General features: G+C 47.1%; 1 long non-coding RNA gene across 1 annotated transcript; it reads right to left on the bottom strand.

Annotated features, from left to right (window-relative positions):
- Nucleotides 1–3116: 3116 nt before the first annotated feature.
- On the bottom strand, nucleotides 3117–11939 carry LOC119717001 (uncharacterized). Its single transcript, XR_011806173.1, has 4 exons — nucleotides 11595–11939; nucleotides 5572–5886; nucleotides 5021–5335; nucleotides 3117–3441 (listed from the first exon to the last, which is right to left on the bottom strand). It is a non-coding gene; the product is annotated as an uncharacterized lncRNA (long non-coding RNA).
- Between the last annotated feature and the right edge of the window lie 231 nt (nucleotides 11940–12170).

Raw genomic sequence — 12170 nt, 5'->3', positions numbered from 1 at the left:
CATTTGCCATGGACTGATCCAGTCTGCGCTAGAGCAGGGGGAAGCTCCTGAACACCTGCAGTACATCGATGACATTATTGTGTGGGGTGACAGAGCAGAGGAAGTTTTCGAGAAAGGGAAGAAAATAGTCCAAATCCTTCTGAAAGCCAGTTTTGCCATAAAACAAAATAAAGTCAAAGGACCTGCATGAGAGATCCAGTTTTTAGGAATAAAATGGCAAGATGGACGTCGTCAAATCCCAATGGATGTGATCAACAAAATAGCAGCTATGTCTCCACCAACTAGCAAAAAAGAAACACAGACTTTCCTAGGTGTTGTGGGTTTTTGGAGAATGCACATCCCAAATTACAGTCTAATTGTAAACCCACTCTACCAAGTAACCCGTAAGAAGAATGAGTTTGAATGGGGCCCTGAACAACGACAAGCCTTTGAACAAATCAAGCAGGAAATAGTCCATGCAGTAGCCCTTGGGCCAGTTCAAACAGGACCAGATGTAAAGAATGTGCTCTACACTGCAGCCGGGGAGAACGGCCCCACCTGGAGCCTCTGGCAGAAAGAACCTGGGGAAACTCGAGGTCGGCCCCTGGGGTTTTGGAGTCGGGGATACAGAGGATCTGAGGCCCGCTATACTCCAACTGAAAAGGAGATATTGGCAGCATATGAAGGAGTTCGATCTGCTTCGGAGGTGGTCAGTACTGAAGCGCAGCTCCTCCTAGCACCCCGATTGCCGGTACTAGGCTGGATGTTCAAGGGAAGGGTCCCCTCTACGCATCATGCAACTGATGCTACATGGAGCAAGTGGGTTGCACTGATTACTCAGCGGGCTCGAATAGGAAACCCCAGTCGCCCAGGAATATTGGAAGTGATTATGGACTGGCCAGAAGGCAAATACTTTGGGATATCATCAGAGGAGGAGGTGGGTCGTGCTGAAGAAGCCCCACTGTACAACCAGTTACCAGAGAGTGAAAAGAAATATGCCCTGTTCACTGATGGGTCCTGTCGTATTGTGGGGAAGCATCGGAGATGGAAGGCTGCTGTATGGAGTCCTACACGACGAGTTGCAGAAGCTGCTGAGGGAGAAGGTGAATCGAGTCAGTTTGCAGAAGTGAAGGCCATTCAGCTGGCTTTAGACATTGCTGAACGAGAAAAATGGCCAGTTCTCTATCTCTACACCGATTCATGGATGGTAGCAAATGCCCTGTGGGGATGGTTACAGCAATGGAAGCAAAACAACTGGCAGCGTAGGGGCAAACCCATCTGGGCTGCTGCATTGTGGCAAGATATTGCTGCTCGGGTAGAGAACCTGGCTGTGAAAGTACGCCATGTAGATGCTCATGTGCCCAAGAATCGGGCTACTGAAGAACATCAAAACAACCAGCAGGTGGATCAGGCTGCTAAGATTGAAGTAGTTCAGGTGGACCTGGATTGGCAGCATAAAGGTGAATTATTTATAGCCCGATGGGCCCATGACACCTCAGGACATCAAGGTAGAGATGCCACATACAGATGGGCTCGTGATCGAGGGGTGGACTTGACCATGGACGCTATAGCACAGGTTATTCATGACTGTGAAACATGTGCTGCAATCAAGCAAGCCAAACGGTCAAAGCCTCTTTGGGATGGAGGACGATGGCTGAAATATAAATATGGAGAGGCCTGGCAGATTGATTACATCACACTCCCTCAAACTCGCAATGGCAAGCGCCACGTACTTACAATGGTGGAAGCAACCACCGGATGGCTGGAAACATATCCTGTGCCTCATGCCACCGCCCGGAACACTATCCTGGGCCTTGAAAAGCAAGTCCTATGGTGACATGGCACCCCAGAAAGAATAGAGTCAGACAATGGAACTCATTTCCGAAACATCCTTATAGACACTTGGGCCAAAGAACATGGTATTGAGTGGGTGTATCACATCCCCTATCATGCACCAGCCTCCAGGAAAGTTGAACGATACAATGGACTGTTAAAGACTACCTTGAAAGCAATGGGCGCTGGGACATTCAAAAATTGGTACACGCATTTGGCAAAGGCCACCTGGTTAGTCAATACTAGGGGATCTGCCAACCGAGCTGGACCTGCCCAATCAAACCTGTTACGTACTGTAGATGGGGATAAAGTTCCCGTAGTGCATGTAAGAAATATGCTGGGTAAAACAGTCAGAGCTACTCCTGCCTCAGGAAAAGGCAAACCTCTTCGTGGAATTTTTTTCGCTCAGGGACCTGGATACACTTGGTGGGTGATGCAAAAGAACGGAGAGGTCCGGTGTGTACCTCAAGGAGATTTAATACTGGGTGAGAATAGCCCATGAACTGAATTGTACCATGTTATTTATTATATAATACTGTATGTTATCACTACCATGACTACTATAGGTGACTGATTAGAATGTATGGAAAAGAGTGTAACCTGAGCATGACAGAAATGGTATGGAATAAGGGGTGGATAGATGTCCTGGTTTCAGTTAGCACAGAATTAATTTTCTTCCTAGTAGCTGGTGGAATGCTGTGTTTTGGCTTAGGATGAGAAGAGTGCTGATAACACCCCGATGTTTTAATTGTTGCAGAGCAGTGCTTATACCAAGCCAAGGACATCTCAGCCTTTTTAGGGGGTTAGGCTGAGCATCGGTCAGCGGGTGGTGAGCATTGTGCATCACTTGTTTGTACATATTATTAGTGATAGTACTATTGTCATCATTGTATTATTATTATTATTATTGATATTATTTTTTTCCTGTCTTATTAAACTGTCTTTATCTCAACTCACGGGCTTCACTTGCCATTTCTCTCCCCCGTCCCAGAAAGGGAGGGGGGAGGGTGAGCGAACGGCTGCGTGGTGTTTGGCTGCCGGCCGGGCTAAACCACGACAGTCCCTCAAAACAAGGAAAACCAAAATACATTTAGACCAATTTTTTCAAGTGAACAGGCTTCAGGATGAATTTACATTACTATAAATAAATAAATAAATAAATAATAATATTTTTTTTTTAAATAGCGAATAGTTGAATTGCAGGCTCTTTGTTGGAGCAATTTTGAGTAAGGCTGTGCATTCAGAGCACCATGGGCCAGAAATGTTGCATTCACAAATCTTGGTTGGCTTTATTGAATGAACAGCCTTACCACAGCATAAGGAACAGAAGAGGTCCTTTATTTTCCTTTATTTCTGCACACCTCTATCCTGCTTCCTCAGATCAGTCTGGCCCAAGCAGATCAACCCCACAGCATTTACTACCCCTCAGAGGGCTAGCATTTCCACTTCCCCGTTTGTCAGACCTTTGTCAGACCTTTGTCAGTCTTTCCAAATCACCCACCGCTTCTTCCGGGCATTCCCACAAGGTGCAGGGCCTGTTGGCCTGGCTGCCTCACTTGAAGTCTTGCCCAGCTCTTCCTCAGTTGTCTCGGTTGAGACCTCTGGCAGCCGATGCAGTAACTCCAGCAGCTGCTGGGAATACACCCTGCAACTTAATGGCCATGCCTGAGGAAGTGTACACTGAGATGAGGAAGATGCTAAAACTCATCTGAATTAATATTTAGCTACATATATGGTAAAATATCCTGATTATCAGGGAATGTAGATGAGAAACTTATGAGAAGCAGATGTAAAAGTGAAGATATCGTTCAAGGCCAACGCATAAGGGAAGGATGAACAACTCACTGGCAGAAAATAAGGCAAAGATAAGCAAAAAACTCCTAAATACTGTCCAACATAAGGTCAAAGTCCAGGAAGGTAAAAAGTTTAACCTCCTCTTCCTTGTTGCCTTCATCCTGAAATACCCCTGCCCTTGAACACCAGACTACATTGCGCAAGCACAACCAGGAGGAGCTAAGGGCGGGGAGTTTGGAAATGAGCACTACTAGGAAGAGGTCCGCCTTCTCAGGGAAAAGAATGAATATGTATTAGAGCTCATGTAATATGTAGCAGTATTCACATATAAAATTGTGAGAGAACGCTGGGCAGCTGCACACTTTTTGAGGGAAGCTATTCCCAGTGCGCCCGGTGCACTGCAATAAAGTATAACTACTTTACAACCCTATGGTTGTGGAGTCACTTCCACATGTCAGCATTACTAGGACAAGGATACGAAGGACCTCGACCCTCCCAGAGCAGCGGCTGGAGCCATTCACCAGCCGGAGCTGGGCTGCTTATGGAATTCAAAAGACACATGCAGGTCAGACACGGAAAAGTGGAAGACAAGACCTTGAGTGGTAGCCAGGTACAATGTGATGTGAAGGCTCCCGTTGGCATAAACACAGGTATCTAATCCCATTTGATGTGTTCTCAGGCATCCAAAGAAACCATGAGGAGGGAACAGACAGGATACAGGGACAAATGGAAGACCTACACCAGTCTGGAGTTCATTCAACATTCATTAGCTGTATCAACAAGGCCACCCTGGACTTGAACAGGAGGGGGTGGCTCAGCCACGTAGTTCACGTGGAGAAACCTGAACATAGACCTTAAGTTTTGTGCTATGGAAACATAGAGCGGGAGCCTGGCAGTCCATCAAGACTACATGGACAAAAGGTAGTGAGAAGGGTCAATGTGTAAAGGGACCTGAAAATAGGTCTCTATACAGAAGCAAGAGACACGAGCAAAATAGAGCTATCCATAGGCTTCCCATAAGAGACACAGCAACATACTGAGTCCAGCAGGGCTGCCAACATTGCTCCTTCCAGAGCTGCACCATGAAGCAAGGTGGGGGTTGGTCTGTTCTCCCACCTGCCTGGAGACAGGACGAGGGGGAATGGGCTTAAGTTGCGCCAGGGGAGTTTTAGGTTGGATCTTAGGAAGAACTTCGTTACTGAAAGGATTGTTAGGCATTGGAACGGGCTGCCCAGGGAAGTGGTGGAGTCACCATCCCTGGAGGTCTTTAAAAGACGTTTAGATGTAGACCTTAGTGATATTGTTTAGTGGAGGACTTCCTAGTGTTAGCTCAGAGGTTGGACTCGATGATCTTGAGGTCTCTTGCAACCGAGAAATTCTGTGCTTCTGTGATGAAGGAATGAAGGTGGCTTACCTGCACACACCACACTGGCAGCTTCTCGGTGGTTACAGTTGTTTTCGCCCCATGGCCTGGCCCTGCACTCAGAGAGGGCAGCCTCTGAGCCTGTGCAGTTCACATCATCAAGCCAGATGGGGTCATTCCCCAGCCCAAACTGAGCTGCATGCGGAGCCCAGATAGCTGTACCACAGCCCAGTTGCTGGCACACCACTTGTGCATCATCCAGGTCCCAGTCATCATCACACACACTTCCCCATTGCTGGTTATGCAGCACCTCGACTCTCCCAGAGCAGCGGTTTGAGCCATTCACCAGCCGGACCTCAGGAGGCTCTGAAATGGAAAGAGGCAGAGCACGTCATCTCTTGGTGGCAGACCTGGTAAAGGAGAGACCAAGTGCCTGATATGACAGCGAGGGGGAATCCCCACTTGTTCAGCATCGGTCTAGCCTTGGAGTTCAAGATTCACATGTGGGAAGAGCAGTGACATAGAGAAGAAAGGAAAAGCAATCCACTGAGCTCCTGCAGTGTTGGAACCCACAAGCTCATGGGCAGATGATCAACAGCTACCTGAGCACACCACACCGGCATCTTCTCCATGGTGGCAGAGGTGGACTCCTTCGGGCCTGGCCCTGCACTTGGAGAGGGCAGCTTCTGTCCCCGTGCAGTTGACCTTGGCCAGCCAGATGGGACCATGTCCCTGGCCAAAGTAAGCCAAGCCTGGAGCTGTAGTTGCTGTCCCGCAGCCCAGCTGCCAGCACACCACTTCTGCGTCACGCAGGTCCCAGGCATCGTCACACACCGTCCCCCATTGGCGCTGCTCAAGGACTTCAACTCTCCCAGCACAGCGGCTTGGGCCATTCACCAACCAAACCACCTCTGGTTCTGAAACAAAGGAATACACACACACACAAAAAAAAAAAACAAAAAAAAAAAACCTTCAGGAAGAGTTGGTGGAGACAAGCTTGGGCATGGGATCTTGCAAGAGATGGTGACTCTGTGCTCTGAGCTCCCTGATATCATGCCTTTACTAGATGGGGATTCCCATGAGACTCAGCACAGTTTTTTGCACTATGGGAGCTCCGCAAGAAGCTCAATGACTATTCACTCAAGCTGAAAATGAGCCAGGAAAAATGGGAGAAGCAGCAGTGATGGGATCCTCCTCGCAACGCTTCTTGGCAGCAGGAACCTTATTATCATCCCCTGGCCTTCTAAAGAAGACACGTCCGTGTCTAAGCAGCCATGTAACCATGCCACGTACAAGCCTGTAACTGTGCTTCCCCCATCTGCATCAGCATCTTCAATGGAAGCATTTGAGTAAGAGAAAGACCTGGACATATTCAGAAGAAGGTAAAAACAGGATTCATCCCAGAAAGTGTTTCCTGTGGGTAATGCCAGGATATCCATATTCAAACCATAAACATAAGAATGAGTTTCAAAGGTCTGCTAGGGTGACTGAATCTCCCTCAGAGGACACATGCAATGAGGAAATATTTTTTTTAAATTACATTTATTTACTCTAGCAAAAATGTTTGGAGCTGGAGCTTCATTTAGGCTCGTACCCTGAGGTCCCAATTAAAGCTAGCTGGGGGAAAAGTGGGTGCTTCACCTGGAGTCCTTGATGCTAAGGTGGGGAGAAGTATGTCCTAGGAGAGTTCAATTCTCACTGAGACCCTCATAAAACCAGAGGATGGGATGGGATGGGATGGGATGGGATGGGATGGGATGGGATGGGATGGGATGGGATGGGATGGGATGGGGTAGAATTGGGGTAGAGTAGAGTAGAGTAGAGTAGAGTAGAGTAGAGTAGAGTAGAGTAGAGTAGAGTAGAGTAGAGTAGAGTAGAGTTTTCTCAAAAAAAACGTGTCCTCAGCCTCTCCTCACAGAACATGCCATCCAGCTCTTTTACCAGCTTTGCTGCCCTCCTCTGGACACAATCTTCACATCCTTTTGATGTGGGGACCAAAACTGCACACAATATTCAAAGTGAGGCTTCAGTAATATATAGCAGGAGAATCACCCCTTTTATTTATTTATTTATTTATTTATTTATTTATTTATTTATTTATTTATTTATTTATACCAGCTGTCTATGCTGTATTAAAAGCATCCCAAAATGATGTTTGCCCTCTCGGCTGCCACGCACCCTGCTGGCTCACACTCAACTTGCTGTTGACCAGCACCCCCAGATCTCTTTCTTCAGGGCTGAAGGTAAGATCTTCCTCACCATATAGGTGAGGAAAGGAAAGTCTCCTTTCCCCTGCCAAAATAAGGAATTCTAAGGAGCAGGTCCTTTACATACATGGAAGAGCTTGCTCCAGCTGAAGTCTGTCTGTCCCCAAGGCCACTATCAGAAATTGTGTTGATAACACCTGACCCCTCACACTAAAAGACACATAAAATACACAGTCTGTATTCTGGGAGTATCATGTAAAGAATGAGGGGGTTCCAGAAATCATGAATGAACTGCTGAGGTTTAGTTATAAGCATGTCCAGGTTATGGGTGCCCCATTGCATTGATTCTGACCCCCAGTATAAGTGAATTCAGGGATTTTCCTGGCTGATCTCTGAACCATGGGATGCTTTGGCACAACACCCTGAGCCTTTCCCTGTGCTTACACTTCAGGCTTTCAGCAAATAGTATAATGTATACTATATGTATAATAGTATAATATATATATATATGTATAATGTATACTATATGTATAATAGTATACCTCGGCCTTCCTCCTCAATTTAGCCTGACTAAAAACATATAAGGTGCAGCAGCTTGTCTGAAAGGAAATGAAAGGATGTCTCTTGCCCCATTTATCCATCATGTCTTTTGGAAAAGCTCCTCTCTGGCAAGTGAACGGAGCTGTCCGTGCCAAGACGTTTTTCTTTCATGACACAGCCACCCATTTCCCACACTTCCTATTGCTGCATCACAGCCCGTGAATATTGCAGCCCATAAATTTCACATCCTAACAGAAACCCAATCAGCAAGTCTGTCCATAATTAACCCTTTGCACCAGGGTTTCCAAGATCTCATGCAATCTTGCACACATGCAAGACTCATTGCGCACATATGTCCCACTTTCCAGCCAAGAAAAAGCTTCCTTGTTGCAGCACCCACACCAGCTCCTTCTGCAGTCCCTGTGTTCTGCCAAGACCCAAGACATAGCTGAAACTGTCACAGAAATCTCCTGTGAACCTTTTTTTTATTTCTTATATTATTCTGCTTGCGAAAAAGTGGTTCCTAGAAGCAGGCAGCCTCTTGTGAGCGGAGATGTTCGTTGCTGAATACTAACTGACTAAATGCTGGCATCTTGTGCTCTTTGCTGGGATGCTCTGCAACCTTTTTCTGCATCCAGATGCCTTCATATGCACCCACCAGAGCCCTTCCTCCTCTTAGTGCCCCAAGGACTGCATCCATTCAGCTCCTGCTCTCTGAGAGCCTTCAGCCCCTCTCAGGGAGACACACATGAATTCTAAGTATGTCACAGAGAGCTAGGGTGTTTTGTTGTTGTTGTTTGTTTTGTTTTTGTGTTTTGTTTGTTTGTTTGTTTCTACAAATATACCAAATGCTACAAACATCTGGGATTTTTAACATCTTTGGCCGTGGCACGGACAGTGGGATTGAGCAAGTTAGCTAGTGACACCATCTGTGTGTTCAGTCAACATGCTGAAGGGAAGGGATGCCATCCACAGGGTCCTGGACAGGCTTGAGAGGTGGCCTTGTGCAAACCTCATGAAGTTCAACAAGGCCAAGGGCTAGGTTCTGCATCTGGTCTGGGGCAATCCAAAGCACAACTACGGGCAGAGGATGGATTGAAAGCAGTCCTAAGGAGAACAGCCTGGGGGTTTTGGTTGACGAGAAGCTCAACATGAGCTGGGAATGTGAGCTTGTAGCCCAGAAAGCCAACCGCATCCTGGGATGCATGGAAAGAAGCACGGCCAGCAGGGCAAGGGAGGGTATTCTCCTCCTCTACTCAGCTCTTGTGAGACCCCGCCTGGAGTAATGTGCTCAGTTCTGGGGCCCCCAGCATCAGAAGGACATGGACCTATTAGAACGAGTCCAGAGGAGGGCCACAGAGATGATCCAGGGGCTGGAGCACCTCTCCTGTGAAAACAGGCTAAGGGAGTTGGGGTTGTTCAGCCTGGAGAAGAGAAGGCTCTGGGGAGACCTTAGAGCAGCCTTCCAGTACCTAAAGAGGGCCTGCAGTAAAGCTGGGGAAGCTGCAGAAGGACAGGGTGACAATGTATGAACTCCATGGAATCGTAGAACCATTTAGGTTGGAAAATACCTGTAAGATCATCTAGTTCAACCTTTAACCTAGTCCTAAAATCCACCACTAAACCATGTTCTAAGTCTACTATGTTCTAAATCTGCACGTTTCTTGAATACCTCCAGGGATGGTGACTCAACCACTTCCCTGGGCAGCCTATTACAATGCCTCGCAACCCTTTCAGTAAAGAAATTTCTCCTAATATCCAATCCATACCTCTCCTGGTGCAGCTTGAGGCCGTTACTTCTTGTCCTATTGCTTGTTGCTTGGGAGAAGAGACCAACCCCAACTCCGCTACCTTCCAGAAGGTCCCAGACCTTTGTGCAGTCTCTGGACCTGCTCTAGTTCCAGTACATCCTTCCTGGGATGTGGCAACCAGAACTACTTGCAGAACAGAAGACGTGGAAAATCCAGAGTTGTATATCATGGCAAAATTAAGCCCCTTGTCTTCATCTTGACACCTTTCTTAAAGTATACAATATTTCTTTGGATTCCTTAATTCCTTAGCTGTTACGACATACAGAGGCAATGATTTCAGGCAACATGCTAGCAGTTGTGTACCAGAAAAATGAAACATTCAAAGCCAAACGTGTTGTACTATCAATTCCTTTTTGTTGCATTTCATTGATGTATAGCTAGATGGCAGGAAATCACTTCATTATTCAAGAGCAAGCACTCTCAGAAGCATTACCCCGGGACTGCTCTGTGTATGGTTTTCTGAGAGGCTGGAATACAAGATGAGGGAAACCATCAGGGACTTCTCATGTGGTTCATTTTTCTCTGCTGACACTCCCAGTGACTCTAGCAGCAGTCCAGCACAGACATCTGCACTTGAGCCCATGGAGCCTTTCCATATGGTTGAGCTCTGCCTGTGCCAGCATCTCCAGGGTTAGCTCTCCCCAGCTGCTGCAAGGCTTTTAACACAGACTCATCTTGTCCCTCCCAGCTTTTGCATTTCAGTGTCTTTTGCTAACCTGCAGCAGACAAATTCTCTCATTCTCCCCTTCAACAATGAACTAATCTATTGAAAACTGGTATAAATAATACAGGTAAAGAAGAGGTCTCAGGGAATGGTTTGAGCCAGAGTAAGTCCATCAGCCATAACAAGGACAGAGGAAGCTCACAGCTTTAATTTTTTAAGTTCAGATGCCCCAGTACTGGCAATTGCATGGCTTCAGAAATGGTTAAGTGAGAGAGGACAGGGAATGTGGGAGCAGGTCATGAAGAACTCTTCCCATTCTGAGCCTGCCCAGACTCTAACTCCCCTTCATCTGCTCATCCTTTGGTGTCCCCCATACTGAACCTCCCCAGAGGGCCTCCTGAAGAAGCTGCCTCCCATGGGATCCTCGCTGCAGTGATACTCAAGAAACATAAAAATGAAACTCCCACAGAGATGCCTGTCTGTTAGCAAGGACCCTCATTTACCACCCCACAGAGAAGGCAATGTGTTGGAGAAGTAACAGCATCCTGGGACAGCAGGGCATATTCTGGGGTTACCCCATAGCCCATTTGCAGATGACACTGAAAAGAGACTTCAGGGACAGGCTATAAAGTGCATGTGTGTAAATTGCACACTCCAAACTCAGACATTTTGGGGACCTACACACATGTGAATTTCTTTTTGCAAGGTACCCTTACTTGCCTCAGTGTTTCTAGACTCATAGACTAAGGTCCCTAGATCCCATTTCTACCATTAAGAGAGCATTATTCCACTTTTAACTCTCACTTGCCACCCTTTTAACAAAAGTACGTAAATTGTATGATGGGCTGATTGTAGATTCATAAAACCTGAGGAGCTGCTGGGTAGTGGATGGACTACTAGTCCCACCACACTGGTGGGCTCCCCTATCTCAAATGCCTCTACTTCCCAAACCCCTGCAAAGAGCCAGATGAACCTCCCTGATCACGTATCCAGCTCACATCAAACTGGAGCAATCCAGGGAAGTTTCCAGAATTTTCTTTTGTTGAGCAGATGAAGGACTGGAAGCTCTGCAGCAGCACAAGGTCACTAGCCAGCCATGGGTGGGGATCCTGCAGCTGAACTCTTCTAAACCATGCCAAGAAAATGCTGAAAAGGGAACTGTGCTTCCTAGGAAGAAGATAACCTCGTGTCAAAGTGGGTGAGAACTGCAGCTTCAGGAACGAGAACAAAGAAAAGCTAATTCTGCAAGCACTGCCTGCATTCTGGAGAAAGACCTCTCCATTACCCTGACCTCTTTAGGGTCACTAGGTCACAAGGGTAACAACCATTATCCTGCTCATTAGCAGACAGCAGGACCAGTGTATGCATCATCTCAAAGTGCCTGCAATAAGGTGCATTCCTACCTGTAACAAAAGTAATCTTCTGTTTTCTAGATTAAATCATCCCTGGGCATTCCAAGCCTTCATCTTCTAAGTCCCTATGACTCAACAGGCATCCTGTTTCCTGCTCACCTCCCCTCCTCCCCGGCCTTCCAGGTGTTCATGCTTTTAACTCATCACAGCTATCATAGCCGTCACAGCCTGAGTCCCCATGCTGAGGCTTTCTCTGATGCTTCCAAGCAGCTGTTTTGGGTTGTGTGAGATGGGCTGTATCACTAGCCACTGGAGAACCCAGCACATCTTTTTATGACCAGTGCTGCTTAAAACCCCAGCCAGCATCCCTCTGCATATCCAGCTCGCATCTCTGTGCCTTCCAAGCTCTTCTTTTGTCAGAGCACTGTTGTCTCAGGTGCCCCAGAAGACTACTCTCCAAGGACAACATGCAGAAACATTTGGGCATGCAGCAGAAGGAAGAGCTCAGCATGGTCTAGCTGCCCACACAGAGACACATCTAGTTACCTGTAGGTCCTTTGTCCTATTTGACAGTCCCATGCCAGCGTCTGAGACCTAGGACATCTAAGGTGGCTCTAAATGTCTATG

The sequence above is a fragment of the Anas platyrhynchos genome, chromosome 36 (assembly GCF_047663525.1).
Source record: "Anas platyrhynchos isolate ZD024472 breed Pekin duck chromosome 36, IASCAAS_PekinDuck_T2T, whole genome shotgun sequence".
Classification (NCBI taxonomy): Eukaryota; Metazoa; Chordata; class Aves; order Anseriformes; family Anatidae; genus Anas; species Anas platyrhynchos.
Note: the sequence above shows the minus strand (reverse complement) of the source record. Positions and strands in the feature narration are given on the sequence as shown.